The sequence below is a fragment of the Camponotus floridanus genome, unplaced genomic scaffold (genome assembly GCF_003227725.1).
Source record: "Camponotus floridanus strain SB8 unplaced genomic scaffold, Cflo_v7.5 scaffold89, whole genome shotgun sequence".
In the NCBI taxonomy this organism is placed as follows: domain Eukaryota; kingdom Metazoa; phylum Arthropoda; class Insecta; order Hymenoptera; family Formicidae; genus Camponotus; species Camponotus floridanus.
In genome coordinates this window covers 1-13,560 of record NW_020229859.1, presented here as the reverse complement: position 1 = coordinate 13,560, position 13,560 = coordinate 1, and the positions used below count along the sequence as shown (strand labels likewise).

The 13,560-nt window shown below is 28.4% G+C and overlaps 1 long non-coding RNA gene across 1 annotated transcript; it reads right to left on the bottom strand.

Annotated features, from left to right (window-relative positions):
* Positions 1-9,835: 9,835 nt before the first annotated feature.
* On the bottom strand, positions 9,836-10,800 carry LOC112639765. Its single transcript, XR_003123663.1, has 3 exons — positions 10,483-10,800; positions 10,115-10,334; positions 9,836-10,039 (listed from the first exon to the last, which is right to left on the bottom strand). It is a non-coding gene; the product is annotated as an uncharacterized LOC112639765 (long non-coding RNA).
* Between the last annotated feature and the right edge of the window lie 2,760 nt (positions 10,801-13,560).

The window sequence follows — 13,560 nt, the reverse complement described above, 5'->3', positions numbered from 1 at the left end:
ATGAATGAGCCTTTTTCTTATGCCATATTGGCAATCCATATATTGAAACAAAAATCTGTTCTGTACTGTGTTACATTTTCTCTATTCAATGTGAGATAAAGTTTTGAAGAAAAAAAAAGAAGATCGAAAGAAATATAGAAAATTGTAAGAGACTTATAAAATTAATAATTCAATTATAAGTAGATATACAATAATTTTATAAATAATTAATTTTTAAGAGTAAAAACTTTTATAGAAAGAATTTTTATAAAAATTTTCCCAATTTTTTCTTACTTAAATCATTCATAAATCAAATTAAAAATTTATTTATTTATTTATATTAAAGTTATATACAATATAATATAAATAATGACTACTTACCATCAGGTTGCTCCACAGGTACAGGATGCTTCTCCTAAGCCTGCTCTTCCTCTCAGATCAGGTTGCTGTGTCGATCTATAACATATAAATAGAAAAGTTAAATTGTAATAACATTCAAAATAATTAATATTTCAAAAATTATTGTATACATAGAAGATTTTATATACGATGCATATAATAATAGCAATACGATGCATGTAATAATAGCAAATTAATAAAATAATTCTATAAATTTTAGAGCAAAAACTACTAATAATTCTCTAATAACTTTATAAAAGCTTATATCTTTACAAGATTATAGATTTTATATAAAAATCTTTTTCTTTAATTCTTCCTTATTTAAATTATATAAATAAAAATTAAATCAAATTAATAATTAATATTATTTAATTATTCTCTTATTTTAAAATATAATTGTTATGTTATATATAAAATAAAATAAATATTTATTTAATTTCGACAAAAATAAATATTCAATTCATTTTTAATAAATATTCAAAAATAATTTAACAAATATTTGATAAATATTTTACTATGTATAAAAATTATTAAATGTTTCATTTATTAAATATATTTTATATATATATAAATATCTTAATTACAATTCTCTCTGTACGTGTGTTATATTTTTGAGCTAAAATACACATTTAAATAATGAATAAATTTGTTGCTAGTCGAATTGGAAATAGTGCAGTTTACTGTACCTGTGGTACTTCCGCCGGAAATTGCCTCGTATTGCTAGCGACGAAGATCGGAAACGCGCACTCTGTCGGATGAACTTTGGATTCAAAGTTGATTCACAGAAAGTTTATTCACTTATTTCGAAACACGAATTCACAGCGCGAAACGCAAACGCGTTAAAATGCACTTCCCCTATGCACGTAATAAATAGAAGATTACAAAATATATTATTGCTATATACGTTTAACACAGCATACGCATAATGAGCGAAGGAGACGAGCGACGACTGTTCGACGATCACGTATATTTATCCCGTGCGACCTAATGCGCAATATCTAACAGAACAAGCGTATTTCACCGATATTACTTTCTTTCAATTTACAACAGGCTAAGATACGCGAGTTTCGAAGAAACGTAGAGCTCATTTTCGCGTATCTCAGACATCGAAATCTATCAGCTCACTCGAAATGGCGATTTCAAACCGTGGTACGCAGCACGAATCGCGATCGCCGAAACGCCATTAATAGCAAAGATTCGCGGCATACATACATACTCGATACATTCCGACGATCGCCCGTTACTTTAATCGACACTCACGACAGAAATTCGCACTCGTTATACACTTGTAACGGATAAAATTCGCGATTATTCACGGAGCTATTGCGCTCCGTGCGCGACACGCACTAGTCGTTGAAAGTGTCATGGCGGCCGAGCGGACATGCGCACGGCGCGCGGTTGAAATTTCGTTGCGTTAAAAAACTTGGCGACAAAAAATCGAGCGAGGAATCGTGATGAAAATGAAACGTACCTTCTACGTTAACTGCTACGATTAATGACGTTTTATTTTCGGCATTTTTTACAAAGATTTTAAACGCCGATGCACGGAAATATGTAAGAAATTTGAGAAAGATCTACGTATGTACAATTTGAAATGGGCGCGTACTTAATTTGAATAATTGTAACACAAGTACAAATAGAATATAAATTTAAATTATACAAGTATATGGAAAAAATAATACAAGAGTATATAATAGCGAGAGAAATGGTTATCTTAATATATTTGTTTCAAATTTTTTTATGAAAATATTTATCTTCATTTTCAAGTTAATATTAGACTCACGATATTTATATAAATAAATGTTTCCCGTCCCATCTTCTCTCTCTCTCTCTCTCTTTCTATATATATATATATACATATATATATACATATATATATATATAATATGTATTATATAATACTGTATTCTGGAGATGGTCCACCCAGTCATAGAGAAATGGTTCTGATATTGGAATAACATTCAAATAAACAAATAGAATAAGTATTAAACAATATTTTATAAGTATATGCAAAACATCCTCCAATTTTATTTTTTGTTTCCTGATACTTTCTTAAAAATGTTTTGAGTATTTTTTTTTTATTTTTATAATTTTATATAAAAAAAAAGTTTATATAAGAAATATAATATAATACATATGTTATATTCTCTTAACAAATACTTATGCATAAATAAAATTATGTATATATCTCGTGTAGAATTATGCTTCAAAGAAATAAATAAATTGTTATAGTATAAAAATGTTTTAAATATCTCTTAATTTCTTTATAATTTTATGCAAAAAAAACAAGGTATTCATATAAGATATTTAATATAATATATGTATGTTATATTCTCTCTTAAAATACATACAATTATGTATTATTATATTTTATAGAATTATATTTTGCAAATAAATGCTAAATCATTATCAATGTAAGCAGAATCGTAAATGTCAAAAAATTATCGCGCGAATAATATAGTTGTAAATATATAAAAATAAATGCAATATACTGTGAATTTTCTACGTTATATATTGAATCGAAATTGCGCGAAAGAGGAAAACAAGAACAAGCCTATGAATAAACATTTCCATCCTTTACTAAAAAAAAAAGAAATTAAAAATATCTCTCAATTTTTTTCTCTCTTTCTTCGGGCAAGTCTACATATATGACCAATATGATTAACTGATACCATCTTTATATATTTATCATTATGTGCTATTAATTAAAGCCGTAGACAATATTCAGAAATCAAAGTTGCGCGAACGTTGAACGCAGGAATGCCATGCCCAGAAACGATTGCGCAGTGGTTCGGCCGCCATGTTGGCGCGTGACTGCTACGTCATTGCTACGTCAAACGCGTCATACGGCCGCCATGTTTGCGCGTGAATCGGAGTCATACGCAGTTACACGGATCGTCGTACGTCCGCATTTTTCGCGTCTTTTAACCGTTTTTAAACGAATATCGCGAGTGAACGAGCGTCGAGAGTGTCCAAGGATGATCGTGGGACTTTCATAATATGTCGGTGAAAGTGCGCGACAACTGTTTTTCACAGTTCAGTGATAGCGCGATAGCGAAGATGGAGCGAAGTTGCGTCGCATTATTCACGCCCTTGATGATGATTATCGGATGCGAGCAAGTATCGGGAGTGCCGAATAAAGTGTCGTGTGTTCGCGTTGATGATATCGTGAGTTTGTGTGCATCAAGATCGGAATGGGACGTCACGAGGCGAGCGAACTGTTCCGAGGAGCGGCCTGTGGAACAGCCGGTGAATAGATTTGATTTATCATATTTGCGTGACAATTCGTGCTCTTTCGACGCTTATACAGCATCGCGGTGTCCCGAATTACGTTCGAACAAATCGGCGCCACATCATAATTCGATACGATGCCGTGCAATTCAAATAAAGTCGATCGCGTGAAGATGGTTAGGCTAGAAGTGATTTCAAATTTATTTTATATACGCGCAGTGCTGCACAGCCTATCTCGTAGGGCTGCCAACTGTTAAACGATAAATTTTTCGATCTAACCTAACCTAACCTAACCTCTCAGTGCTTTGGATGTCGAATGTAAATACAAGCGTATACTGCCTGGATTTTATGATGCTTTCAACAATAATATTTAATTATTTCATTAGTGTGTTACATTTTATTACGTAGTATATTAATCGTATTAAATGTGCGACGTACAGTTTTACACATTTTAATGAGGAGCATATTATATAATTGGTTAAGTTAGATTAAATTAAAACAAGCTGCTGTGATTCATTTAACGTAATAGGATTAATTTGACGAATGTGCAGCTATTGAAGTTACATGATATTTATCGACACATTTTTAAAATAATCATGAGTGTCTTATCTCATCTCGATTACATGAAATTAAAATATAAAATATTTATGTATTCCACATTAACGTTATTCATTACAAGTACTATATTATTTTTCTTATATCTCAATTGTATTCAACCATTTATTTCATCGATGAAGCTTTTCATATACCACAGACAATATGATACTGTGTGTGGAATTTTACACAGGTAATACGTAGCAAAAATAATTTGCTCTCAAGCATTGTGTGCATTTCTCAAAAATAAATCAAATTAAATTATTTTCAGGATCCAAAAATCACTACCTTGCCAGGATTGTATCTTATTATAACTGCGATATTATTACCTTTTAATATGTGTGCGCAGTATTATATACATAAAATATATAAATTTATTTGAAACGTACCAAAATCTTTATGTTATTTATAATATTTATGATATTATAAAAGAAAATTGCAAATCTAATGAAACAGAGCGGCGGAATAATTGGTTGATACTTATGCTGGTCTATAATATTACTTTTTTTCCATCATTATATACTTTTGATGGTTTTTTTTATTATACACAGATGTTATATTTGTAAATATAGTACTCGTAATGTTATTTCTGTATCACTGTAAGCACACAAAAATTATAGCGTTTGTAGATAATTATGCTATACTTATATATCATAAGAAAGAGAAAATAAAATTAAAGTTAAATACTGAATATGCTCTAAAGTAAATCTCATTTAAATAAATAAATGCGTAAATGTGCGTCCCACATTCCTCATGAAAAAAATACATAATATTAATCTTTATGTATTATTTTTAGATTTGTTTTTTATTCTTTCAAATTCTCTAAATGCACTTTTCATTTCTCCTCTCTTTCTTTCCAACTACTAAATATAGATCTATCATTTTTAATATAGATCTGTCATTTTTAGTGTACATTATTGCAGTAAGTGAAATAAAGAGCAAATCTTTTGGCACATTTAAAATGTACAGGAAAGTCAGTTTTATCTGATGCGTTTTTTTCAATAGAAATATCTGAAAAAATTCATACGTCTTTTTTAATCTTAATCTTTCTAAATAAAAATTAGAATAATAAATTTGCAAAATAATTTGCTTTAATATATTTTTATTGCAAACATATGAAGCAAAGTGTTCAAGGTGCATCACTATGAAAACATCGATAAAATAAAAAGTAGATCGTATACAAAAAAATTAAAATATTTACACTACATATTTGATGTAGCATTTAATTGATATGTGCAGTAATACGATAAAATCTAATTTTCTCTCGAATTTTTTCACGAAATTTAAACTACTAAAAAAATATCAAATATTCAAATTGTTCAATAGTCTTGCGAAAGAAGCAGTTCTCGCTTAAAGAATCTTTAGAAAAAAAAATAAAAAAATTCTAAAGAAAAAAAAAGGACAAAAAATTTTAAATCTCACATGGATATTTAATTTTATACTAATATTTTTAATGTAACACTTCATTTATAAAGATTTTATTTTGTGAAACGTTTATACATAAAAGTACAATGATTATACGGCTTCTTTAATCTATTGTTTCATCTTTGCATGGTTTTCGTTTATAAAATATTTGTACCTCTGGATATTTTTCTCTGGAAGCTTTATGCAATGTGTATAACCTAAATTTGTTAACGTACAAGTATTAGAGTAACGGAATAAGTATGTAATTTGATTAAAAATACGTGTTTTACATGAATTTTTAATTACATATTTTGTTATGTTACAAATAAAAAAATCATGCTTGCGCGACGTGATTCTAACAATTTACCGACATGCACAAAATGATGACTTTACCGGCAGTCGAAATATCTTGACTACGTAATTCTGGCGTTTAACGCGAATGCAGATGGCGATACTAAACAGCAAAAAAAGATTGCCGCATTGTGTGAAACGCGAGGCGCGAAATATTGCATTTCGTATATCGTTCTTTGCGAAAAAAATGTGTGAAAGTGTTGTACACGTATTCGCGATTAACAGTTCGGTATTGATGAATACTAATCAACGCAAGTATAATTTGTCGTGCATTGGATATCTCTTCAAACTCTGTACATGCATCGTTTTCGAATCGTTCTGATCGCACGTTCCGATAACACAGTGATCAAAAAAAAATCGTCGAATATATTTCGTACGATTAGAATGGTACACAGTATCGAGTGACTTTTATTTATTTGAAGCGCGATGTATTTTTGTGCTGACATTTATCGAAAGGAATGCACGTGCTTCTCCAAATTGAGGCGAGGTTAAGATTGCAAAATATCGAAGCTTTATGTGTGTAACCTAAATCTGTTAACGTATAAGTATTCGAGTAATGGAATAAAAGATAAAAATTTTGAGATCGTACAAGTTCGTATGATATATATGTATATATTAATATCAATCTTTATTATATATTTATATATTTATTTATTTATGAGTCTTCTTTTTCTTTTTCTCAACATCATTTATTTATTTAGTTCGCTCTCAGTCTTTTAAAATGCAAAACTAAATATTATAAGATTTGACTTTGGAAAAGCGCGATAAAGCAATCGAATCATTCGTAATTCATATCATTAGCATAATATACTACGAATTTTCTACGTTATATATTGAATCGAAATTGCGCGAAAGAGGAAAAAAAGAACAAGCCTATGAATAGACATTTCCATCCTTTACTAAAAAAAAAAGAAATTAAAAATATCTCTCAATTTTTTCTTTATTTCTTCGGGCAAGTCTACATATATGACCAATATGATTAATTAATTCCATCTTTATATATTTATCATTATGTGCTATTAATTAAAGCCGTAGACAATATTCAGATATCAAAGTTGCGCGAACGTTGAACGCAGGAATGCCATGCCCAGAAACGAATGCGCAGTGGTTCGGCCGCCATGTTGGCGCGTGACTGCTACGTCATTGCTACGTCAAACGCGTCATACGGCCGCCATGTTTGCGCGTGAATCGGAGTCATACGCAGTTACACGGATCGTCGTACGTCCGCATTTTTCGCGTCTTTTAACCGTTTTTAAACGAATATCGCGAGTGAACGAGCGTCGAGAGTGTCGAAGGATGATCGTGCGACTTTTATAGTGTGTCGATGGAAACGCGCGACAGCGATTTTTGACGATATTCAGTGATGGCGTCATTGCGAAAATGGAGCGAAGTTGCGTCGCGTTATTCGCGCCCTTGATGATGATTATCGGATGCGAGCGAATATCGGGAGTGCCGAATAAAGTGTCGCGTGTTCGCGTTGATGATATCGTGTGAGTTTGTGTGCATCAAGATCGGAATGGGACGTCCCGAGGCGAGCGAACTGTCCCGAGGAGCGACCTGTGGAACAGCCGGTGAGTAGATTTGATTTATCATATTTGCGTGACAATTCGTGCTTATTCGACGCTTATACAGCATCGCGGTGTCCCGAATTACGTTCGAACAAATCGGCGCCGCATCATAATTCGATACGATGCCGTGCAATTCAAATAAAGTTGATCGCGTGAAGATTAGGCTAGAAGCGATTTCAAATTTATTTTATATACGCGCAGTGCTGCACAGCCTATCTCGTAGGGCTGCCAACTGTTAAACGATAAATTTGTTTGATCTAACCTAACCTAACCTAACCTCTCAGTGTCTTTGGATGTCGAATGTATACACAAGCGTATGCTGCCTGGATTGTATCATGCTTTCAAAAATAATATTTAATTATTTCATTAGTGTATTACATTTTATTACGTAGTATATTAATCGTATTAAATGTGTGACGTACAGTTTTACACATTTTAATGAGGAGCATATAATATAATTGGTTAGGTTAGATTAAATTAAAAACAAGCTGCTGTGATTCATTTAACGTAATAGGATTAATTTGACGAATGTGCAGCTATTGAAGTTACATGATATTTGTGGACACATTTATAAAGTAATCATGAGTGTCTTATCTCATCTCGATTACATAAAATTAAAATATAAAATATTTATGTATTCCACATTAACGTTATTCATTACAAGTACTATATTATTTTTCTTATATCTCAATTGTATTATCACATTATTTCATCGATGAAGCTTTTCATATACCGCAGACAATATGATACTGTGTATGGAATTTTACACAGGTAATACGTGGCACAAAAATAATTTGCCCTCAAGTATTGTGCGCATTTCTTAAAAATAAATCAAATTAAATTATTTTCAGAATCCAAACATCGCTACATTGCCAGGATTTATCTTATTATAACTGCGATATTATCACCTTTTAATATGTGTGCGCAGTATTACATACATAAAATATATAAATTTATTTGAAACGTACTGAAATCTTTATCTTATTTATAATATTCATGATATTATAAAAGAAAATTGCAATTCTAATGAAACAGAACGGTGAAATAATTGGTTGATACTTATGCTGGTCTACAATATTTACTCTTTTTTCACCATTAGACTTTTGGTGCTTTTTTTATTATACAGATGTTATCTGTAAATATAGTACTCTTAATGTTGTTTCTGTATCACTGTAAGCATACAAAAATGATAGCATTTGCAGGTAATTATGTTATACTTATATATCGTAAGAAAGAGAAAATAAAATAAAAGTTGAATACTGAATGTGCTCTAAAGTAAATCTCATCTAAATAAATAAATGCATAAATGTGCGCTCCACATTCCTCATGAAAAAAATATATAATGTTAATCTTTAAGTATTATTTTTACATTTGTTTTTTATTCTTTTAAATTCTCTAGATGCACTTTTCATTTCTGCTCTCTTTCTTTCCAACTACTAAATATACTACTAATCTATCATTTTTAATATAGATCTGTCATTTTTAGTGTACATTATTGCAGTAGTGGAATAAAGAGCAAATCTTTTGGCACATTTAAAATGTACAGAAAAGTCAGTTTTATCTGATGCGTTTTATTCAATAGAAATATGTAAAAAAATCTGAAAAAATTCATACGTCTTTTTAATCTTATTCTTTCTAAATAAAAATTAGAATAATAAATTTGCAAAATAATTTGCTTTAATATATTTTTATTGTAAATATATGAAGTAAAATGCTCAAGATGCATCACTATGAAAACATCAATAGAATAAAAAATAGATCGTATACGAAAAAATTATAAAAAATAGATTGTATACGAAAAAATTATAAAAAATAGATCGTATATGAAAAAATTAAAATATTTACACTACATATTTGATATAGCATATTTGATATATTGATTTGTTTCATGATATATTGCAATAATTAAAGTATGATTACTGATATAATCTGCCATGAGACTACAGAGAAAGCCAGCTTTAATTCTTTATTTTGTTCTAATATTTTTAATAATATAATAATTAAATTAAAGTTCTATGAAAATATGCTTGAAATACTAAATAAAAAAGATTGTTTCCTATGTACAACCTTATAAAGTTTAAGTAAACAAAAAATCATTGTTAATAATATACATATATAAATTGATAATTAAATAAACAATTAATTAATTAATCGACACAATCCACGTTTTTTTTAGCTTTATGTCTAACATATATATATATATATATATATATTATATATATATATATGTATATATATATATATATATTTTTTATAAATAAAAAATGTTTCTTTCTAATATAAATTAAATAAAAAGTATAATATGCCTTTAAATACTTTATATTCACACTTATTGCAAAAATCAATAAAGAATGCTTTTACATTCCTCCTTGTACTTTGGCATACATATCCTTTATGCCAATTATCTCATAACATGCTTTTATCGCATGATGACAAACAAGCCCATTATCCTTCATGAATTTTCTTTACAAATATTTTTATATTCTCAAACTGTGTAAAGAAATCATGTAACACTGAAAAATACAAAGTGATATTAAAAGAGAAGAAATAAATTTTATATTATATAGTATTGACAAGTATTTTCTTACCAGTGTGTTCCTTATATGTAGGAATATACATTAATCTTTGACCAACTCTATTTTTAATCGTTTAGGGATGCTTTGGCTTTTGATAACACAAATCCAGCCAATCCTTTTCCATTCCCAGTTACTATAAATGAATTGATTCTAGTCTTATATGCTAAATTACTGGTCATACAAGTTATCATTTTGTTTTCCAAAATCCAGGTTTCAAAACTTTCAAATGTATCTGCAGAAAAAAAGATATTAATTATATAAGATTCTAATATTTAGAACTGAAACATCAAAAAAAAAATTGAAAATAGACATCGTATCACATGATTTTTGTATGTGTGTAATTTAACCATTATAATCCAATAATAGCATAAAATATTAACCTTTTCCAATAAGATCTGATTCAATGCTTCTGCCATCCATTGTAACACTCCTCCAACACATTCCAATGGCGATAATTTTATTTGCATTGGTCTGGTCTGACTTTGTGGTAATTCCATAAGTTTTTGCTTTCTTTCAAGATTTACAAGCAGTTTTAGCTGTTGAATTAATTCTTTTCCTCTAAACACAGAAGTGTTCAGACCAGGAAATTGTATCGGAATTTTTCCCATGCCAATAATTTGCTCCTTATTTAGGTCTCTCTTTTCACTACTCTTCTTGCTCTACCTCTGCGTCTTCCTGCATTACTGATACTTGTCACACCTTTCATAATTCATCTTCAGTCCTATAGAACAAAAGCACAGTGAAATACAAACTATTTTCTACTGTAAATAACTATAAACTATTATCAAAATGCTATATCCATAAAAGTTCTACTTACTATTCGCAAAAACATAGAGTTTCTCACATTATTTAATAAAGTGACTATTTTTAATAAATGTGAATGACTGACAAGCAATAAATTAAACAATATTAAACAATAATATACCTGAAAAAAATTTCATAATTTTATTAGAATTAATGATTGATAAATTATAAATTAATTTTAAATACATATTATATGTTAATTACATATAATGATTTAGAGACAATGATATATTTCATTTGCGTTACCATTGTTTACAGATTGAACATTTTTATCAAATTATTTACAACTCTACAAATATGTAGCATACGACAAGCCATTTTTAAAATCTATAAAACAACAACAAAATTGTTCATAGTTTTCACTCTGTTTTGTCATAGTCTGCTTTTTAGGCGATCTCTGAAAGCAATGCATCCTATAAACAAAAAATATAAAATGAACTACGTAGTCAAATCTACGAATGTTTCAATGGGTAACATAATTTCGGATTGTATTCCATGCCTCGTACACGAAATGTCGATAACATAAGTAACGCAAAACGTTTGTATATATTAAATAAATTTGTAATATAAATAAGTTTTGTGATCTCTCTCTCTCTCTCTATCTATTTATCTATCTATCTATCTATCTATCTATTAAGTATAATTATTAAAATATATTACCCGATATTATATTATATATAATCACATTATCTATCACCACCATCGCCATTATTATATGTAATTTTAATATATCTCTTTATCACAACGTTCATCATTGAAAATAAATTATATATTTTTACAACTTATCACAAAAATTAATATAATACACATAAAATTATAACACAAAAAATATTCTAGTTTATTTTTAAATATTATTTTTAAAATATTTAAATAATATAAGTATTAAAATTAAAATAAAAAAATTGGCTCAAATAATAATAATTAAAATTAACTAAACAATTGATAACTAAGAGCCAATAAAAAGCGCGATAACTGGAGCACAAGAAAAATCTTTCTCTTTTAATTATTAATATATTTCAAATTATTAGTATATTTCAATTACTCGTCACAATACATACAATAAATACGAACGTTTCGGATTATCTTTTAATCTACCTTCAACGTGACATTAATATTATTACACATTCGAAAATATTAGACAATGACATATGAAAAATATATAAATCAGATGCAGATAGCATTTGTAATATCTGCATGCCCGATTATGAAACGATTTATATAATTTCATATTTATTCATATTTATATAATTTATATGTTATTGTCTAATATTTTTTAATGAGTAATATAATGATACGCCGTTAAATTTCTTTCTAGATGCGATCGCGATCAACACCGAAAATTATTTATTATAACTATATGATTAATTAACTTTTATAAATAACACATAATTAATATCTATATACAAATCGCGACAAAAATTCTCTATCGCATTTAATCGTAATTTATTCATTTAATCAACTAAGAATTATAGTAACAGAAATCTAAATAATAAATTATTTTTCGATATGAAATCGATTTTTACGAGCAGAAATTATTTCTTTAGTATTTATAGATATTTATAGAGTCAAATACAATATATCTGCGATGCTTTATTTTTCAATCATTGAAATATTTTGAATTGTGAGAACGCACAATAAAATTATTTCTTTAGTATTTATAGATATTTATAGAGTCAAATACAATATATCTGCGATCTTTATTTTTCAATCATTGAAATAATTTTGAATTGTGAGACGCACAATAAAATAATTGAATCATGAATCTAAAACATAATGAAAGACTACATACATCAATCTTTTATAAATAATCCTATAATAAAAAATCTATGTAATCTAAAATACTTTTATATACTTAAATATTATTCCATATATACATATATGTATATATTAAAATACGTAAATATTTCGATGACGAACAAACAATAACCGACTTTGGTGCCGAATACGCGCTAATGTTTATATGTATAGTCTTGAAAAATGTTTCGATAAAAAAATAATAATAACACGGTCTTTCGACTAACTTTTTCGGTTCTATTATTATTCGCGCGTCGACACTCAAAGAGTAAAGTAGTGGTATACAAGACGCTCCGTTAAATCCTTTTCTAGACGCGATCGCGATCAATATCGAAAAATTAATTTGCTGTATTTATTATATTATATTATAATATATAATGTAATATAATATAATACAATATTTCGATATGACAACGAACAATAACAGCGTTTCGATCTTGACGTAAACAATAAGCGCGCTAGTCATACGGTCTTAGTATCATTCACAAAGCGACACTCAAGCAGTAAAGATCGGTAGTGCGAAATATGTCGTATATTCTTATATGTTTATATGCCATAGTCTTGAAAAATGTTTCGGTACAAAAATAATAATAACACGGTCTTTGGATTAATTTGTTCGTTCTATTATCATTCGCGCGATGACACTCAAAAGAGTAAAGATAGTAGTACAAGACGCTCGTTAAATTCTTTTCTAGACGCGATCGCGATCAATATCGAAAAATTATTTGCTGTATTAAAATATATAAAATATAATATAATATAAATATAATATAATATAATATAATATGATATATATAATAAAAATACGTATGTTTACGCCAAGATTAATATTATATCTGTTTGTCATCGAAATATCTTAC